The sequence below is a fragment of the Drosophila suzukii genome, chromosome 3 (genome assembly GCF_043229965.1).
Source record: "Drosophila suzukii chromosome 3, CBGP_Dsuzu_IsoJpt1.0, whole genome shotgun sequence".
NCBI lineage: Eukaryota > Metazoa > Arthropoda > Insecta > Diptera > Drosophilidae > Drosophila > Drosophila suzukii.
Genome location: NC_092082.1, coordinates 19,749,783 through 19,756,078, shown reverse-complemented (window position 1 = coordinate 19,756,078; position 6,296 = coordinate 19,749,783).

The following is a 6,296-nucleotide window of genomic DNA, read 5'->3' as shown; positions in this document are numbered from 1 at the left end:
AATTACTCTGCCTGTTGATTTTGCATCTCGTACACTCGCTGTGGGAACCTTTTGCGTTTTATAGTCGCCATAAAATCCATTTCCAAACACTCGTTTGCAGGCGCCTCGTGATAAAATATTGCACAAAAATCGAAGCTGGCGACTACAGCTGTGTGCTTCCTTCACAAGTGGCCAAGGCATCATTAATATTATGGGGAATTCTTAATTCGATTTTAAGCAAGTCAATTTCGCCTATGAAAATATTCTGACTGAGATCCGATTAACGTGAGCGAGTTGAAAGCCTCGTTGAGCTCGCCGAAGGTGACAAGCGTCAGAAGCGTTAAATTGTAGCACTTAAAATGATTGGAATGAGTCAAAGATGGGGGCTACAACCAAATGACAATAAGTAGCAGAGGATATAATTAAAATTTAAGCAAAACTGTGCATAATTATCAACACAACAAATTACTTGGGTGTAAAATCAAAAAACAAGGTAGAACATTTTTAAAATAAACGTATTTAATCTCTGGAAAATATAATATCATTATTGACTCGAGAGCCATTCTAATTCCAATACTTGACTTATTCCCTCTCCACTTTCTGATCTATAGATCAATAAAAATTTCCATATTTCATTAATAAATTAATGAGTCTATGGGAATGCATGGCGCTCTTGAATAATTCAATAAACAAGTTGAGAGGTTACGGAGGGTTAATTGCATAGAATTTATTGTAGCTTGATAATACAAAAATAGATAACTTATTTTTCCAATACTGACCGACACAAATTTAAGTTTTCACTTAAAGTCACCTTCGAAAAATTCGAGCTTGAGGGTTGGCATTCATTTTGGTGGACAACCACAAAACGCAACCGACTCTCAGATCTTGACCAACTCAAGTCATGTAGTCTTTCCCATGTGCCACACAAGTCCAAACAAACTCCAAGTGCATTCTGTGGCCTCGGGCAGAAGTCATTTAATGGCTAATCAGTTGGAACAATTGTATTCCCTTTTGGCCGCCGCTCGGGGCATTTTCCACCTCCTCCCCCGAAAACATATACAGTGGCTCGCAGCTTATTTCGTGCAGCTACCTAAAAAAAGTTATAGTCGTTATTTCTGCTAAACTAAGACAGATATCAGAAAAATTTAAATGCAGTATATTAATAGGGAATATTAACATGTTTATTGAACGAAAGCGATTTTCTTAATCATAAAAACAAAAAAGTTATTTAATAAAAACCAAATGTACAGGCTTTTTCCATGCCGCAGCTTATTTCGTGCAGTCGATTCTACTTAACTTAATAATTTTAATTTAAGAGCTAATATTTTGTATGTCCTCCTTTCTGGTTCAGGACAGCTTTGAGACGATTTCCCATGGAGGAAACTAACTTTTGAGTGGTTTCCCCTGGAATTTTTGGCCAATCTTCCATAGGAGCAGTTTTCAGATCGTTTTTGTTCGAAATTTTCCTCTTCCTTATAGCGATGTCCAATATTTCCCATAAATTTTCGATTACAATCAAATCTGGAGACTGTGCTGGCGTTATGAAGACACGAGGGCAGTTCCAGATAAGCGAAAACTTCACATTTCCTGCTGAATGCCTCGGATCATTATCCTGGTAAAATCGAAAACGATCGCGTATGCCCAGTTTTTCAGCAGATTACAGTAAGTTCTCCTTTAAAATGATGAGGTACATGTTGGTGTCCATGATACCATCAATGAAATGTCAATGTCACGCGACAGGCTGCCATACAGGTCGAAACCATGACGTGACCCCCGCCATGTTTGACCGTAGGTTTCAGGTACTTATTCTCCAACTCTGTATTTGGTCGCCGCCACACAAATTGTCGTCCTTCTGAACCAAAAATGTCAAATTTTGACTCGTCAGCAAAGATACCGTCATCCCAGAACGAATTTGGTAAAAGTATGTGCTCCTTTGTAAACTTTAGCCGAGCAGCAATATTTGTCTTACAAATAAATGGATTCTTTCGTGCTACTCGAAGTGAAGTACACGACGCACCGTATCAGGACTACACTTATTGCCCATTTCGTCCTCGACCTCTGCAGCTATTTTTGGAGCCGATAGCTTGGGGTTTTCCTTAATTTTCCGGACATTACGGCGCTCTTCATGATCGTTGAAAATTTTATTTGGAGCTTTTCGGCCTTCATCTGCAATGCGGTTCTCTCGGACAAACCGTTGGATGATGTACTGTACTGTACTAGGGCTTAGGGATACCATTTCTGCAATGATCCGCTGACCTTTTCCACTTTTAAAATGTTTAAGCACAAGTTCTCGCTGCTCAATAGTTGGGCGTGGTGCCATTTCGGTAACTCCCCTGTATCTCTTTATATAAGTATAACCCAGCTCGGAAACTCATAAAATATTTATTTGTTAGTATTTTAAACGATCAAATAATAATAAAATCTGCGATTTTTAGGACTAAATGTTCAATTTTTTTACTTCAAACATACTGCACGAAATAAGCTGCGGCATGGAAAAAGCCTGTACATTTTGTTTTTATTAAATTACTTTTTTGTTTTTATGATGAAGAAAATCGCTTTCGTTCAATAAACATGTTAATACTCCCTATTAATATACTGCATTTAAATTTTTCTGATATCTTTCTTAGTTTAGCAGAAATAACGACTATAACTTTTTTTAGGTTGCTGCACGAAATAAGCTGCGAGCCACTGTAGATATTTGGCAAACAAATAGCCAAAAAATACATCCCAGTTTAGTCATGTGCCTGCTAATTGCTCGGTGTCAGCTTCAGCGATTGTACGTGGCGATGTGTCAGCCAAAGGCTGGATATTCTGTCTGCCGATCAGGTCAGGTATTTCCGACTGAAATCGCAAGTATCTCATGATTCCTGAAGTACATAAATCTATGAATCATATAACATTTAAAGTATAATTTAACCTGAATTGTCAAGTATTAATAAAAATATATATTTTGTGCAAAATCAATCTTAACTTCTTCAAGCGCAAACCAGATCGGTTCATGGAAATACTGCCGCCTGTGCCACATATAAATTATCTGTTAAAGGAAAAAACTGTTTTAAAAAATGTATTTTAAAAACAAAATTTGAGAGTCAGATACTATTATGAAACATAAGAACAATTTTAAACATAACATATAATTGTTGAATAAAATAGTTGCCCACCAAAGTCACACAAACATGTTTCTTAAATTTTGAATTTTCTTAAAAATTCGAAGACCTTAAAAACTTTTTGTAACTCAGCGACTTTTTATAAATATTATGTTGTTATAACACTTACCATAACAGCACAGCATCCACTTCACATCATTAAAAGTAAATGGACCTTTGTAACCAAAAATCCGCAAAGGATGAGTATACCAGTCCAAGACATTATCACATCATTTTAAGTTATTAACAAGCAAAGTGAATTGACCATAAAAAGGCGCCTTATAGCTAAAATATCACATTTTCTAAAAATTATGAAATGACAGTTGTAAATTTTTCCCCTTTAATCCAGACTGCATTGATCAGTATGAGGATATTCGTAGACCATAAAAAGAGTATGCTTTATAATGTAAAATATTCCAAACTAATTTTTTTCGCCTAAAAAGCGAAAAAAAAACATAATAAATAATAAGTTAAAAAATTAAGATAATATTTGCCAAATAACCTTGAAATTACGTAAACGGGCAGCTAGACCAAATGAAGTTATTACTTTAAGAACAACAAACTTTGGGCTTATTATCGAGACTCATTTTGATGAATTTTAAAAATCCTTGATCACATTTTTGGATAATTTTTGGGAAAACAATTTGGGTTGAGTGTGATTGCTAAAGCCGTGGCTAGTCCTATCATTTCATCAATCGAATCTAAAATATAAAACAAAACCTTTCCGATCATGAATATGTTTCGATAAAACAATATAAAAACGACTCTAATCAATTTTAAAACAAGGGAGAACGCTATAGTCGAGTACCTCGACTATCAGATACCCGTTACTCAGCTAAATGGAGATATGCAAGCAGCAAAGCGAGATTAAAATGCGGCACCTACCGGCGGTATACAGATTTAAGCGTTATGGGCGTTAGAGTGGGCGTGGCAAATTTTTTTTGGATCAATCGATAGGTATTGACGAGACCAATACATTTCAGTTAAAAATTTTTATCTAGCATGAAAATTGTGGGCGTCACAGGGTTTTGCGGTTTGTGGGCGTTAAAGTGGGCGTGGCAAACTTTTTTTTGGGTCAATCGATAGGTATTGATGAGAACATTACATTTCAGTTAAAATTTTCTATCTAGCATGAAAACTGTAGGAGCCACAGTTTTGGGCGGTTTGTGGGCGTTAGAGTGGGCGTGGCAGTCTACTGAAACAAACTTGCGCTGCGTAGGAAGCTCAGGAATCTGCACGCCAAATCTCAATAGCCTAGCTCCCATAGTTTCCGAGATCTCAGCGTTCATCCGGACAGACGGACAGACGGACAGACGGACAGACGGACATGGCTAGATCGACTCGGCTAGTGATCCTGATCAAGAATATATATACTTTATGGGGTCGGAAACGCTTCCTTCTGCCTGTTACATACTTTCCGACGAATCTAGTATACCCTTTTACTCTACGAGTAACGGGTATAATAAAGAATCTGAAGCCACAGCCTGAAAGTTGGCTTTAGTTTATGAAAAAATGAATATTTAATGTATGTGTAAGCAATACATACAGTTGCGGCAACAAAAATAGCACCAAAGTGTGGGCAATTTTTATTTGTGTACAAAATGGTCATTTTTTGCAATATTTTTCTTCTGTGTGTAAGGGTAAGTAGGTTTACATATCGTTTAACTAAAGTAAAAATGGTTGTGGGCGTAATGCGAATGGTTTTTAAAACTTCGATAGATTTATGAAAAAAGTAGCATAATTATGCGGCAACAAAAATAGCACTATTAACGGTTTTTGGGTATAAAACTTCATTTGCTCAGATTTGTTGGCTGTTTTTCGTTTTGTTGTATTAAGAATAAGTACTACTAAGTGAATTGGTAAAATAATGCATAAAATAGTGTTCCCAATGGGTCATTTAGCGCGCTGTAATGATACAGATAGAAGGACATTTAAAAAGCTAATTTATAAAGGCAATGCAAAAGATAAGTTAAGTTGAATCGTTGAATTCTTTAAAATAATGATTAGTAGTTACCTAAAACAAGAACACAAAAGAATAGCACGCAGTACGAAAGCCGCAATGACCCCATAACTGTTAAAAAGTCATTTGCATGAATGCAAGTAGGTCCCGTTTTAGGCGCCTATCAAGTCGCTTTTTTTTTTTTAATATTTGTAAGTACATAAAAAGTTGGATATAATGTACATAAAAATCAATTATGCGCTTGACGTCCAAAAAAAAAATCTCCCTAGACTGCAGAGCATGGGTGAATTTGAAGGGCGAGTTTTAAATAAGGCCCACAATAAAAGGAACACTCTTATATGGTCTGGCGGCTGAAAATTGCTCATGTTTAGATGAAAAAGACTTTAAATTCACATCAGGTAACCTACATATCCAAAATTGAGTCCCCATTTCACATTTGCAAAGAATAATAATGGTGAAGCAAGTATAATGGTATGGGCATATTCTCGTACTATAATGTTGGTACCATATCATAATGTAAACCCATACAGGATCAACATGTTCACCTTGATAGCTCAGAAATTGTGATGCAATTTTATTCGTAATACAAAACTAATTTATTTCCGAAGCTTTACCACGGTTATAACCCAAAAAAAATCAGTCAGAAAGTCGTACAAAGTTTTAAAACCCTTAAGCTAAATGGTATAATGGGGACCTTACAAGCCCCAGAACTAAAACACATCGAAAATCTTTGCAGAAATGTTAAAAACTATGTTTTTAATGCAAAACCGAAGAAAAAAAACTGCCCTCGAGCTATTTTGAAAGAGCCAGACAACAATTTTGCCAAGGGAAGATTCTGGTGTCTAGTGACGTCAAGGTCGGTCGTTGTTGTTGTTGTTGTTGCAGCCCAAGCTTTAGAACAATATTTTTTTACCTTAAGGTGTATGAAATCATACATTTCAATCAAAAAAAATTTTCAAATCGCGTTATTTTTAAGTTTTTTAAGTTTTTTATTTAAGTGGTGCTATTTTTGTTGCCGCATAACTTTGCTACTTTTTTGATAAATGTATCGAAATTTTAAAAACCATCCGTATTGTGGGCGTAACCACTTTTATTTTAGTTAATAGATATGTAACCCTACTTACCCTTACAAACAGAATAAAAATATTGCAAAAAATTACCATTCTGTAGCACAAAGAAGAATTGCCTACACACTGGTGCTATTTTTGTTG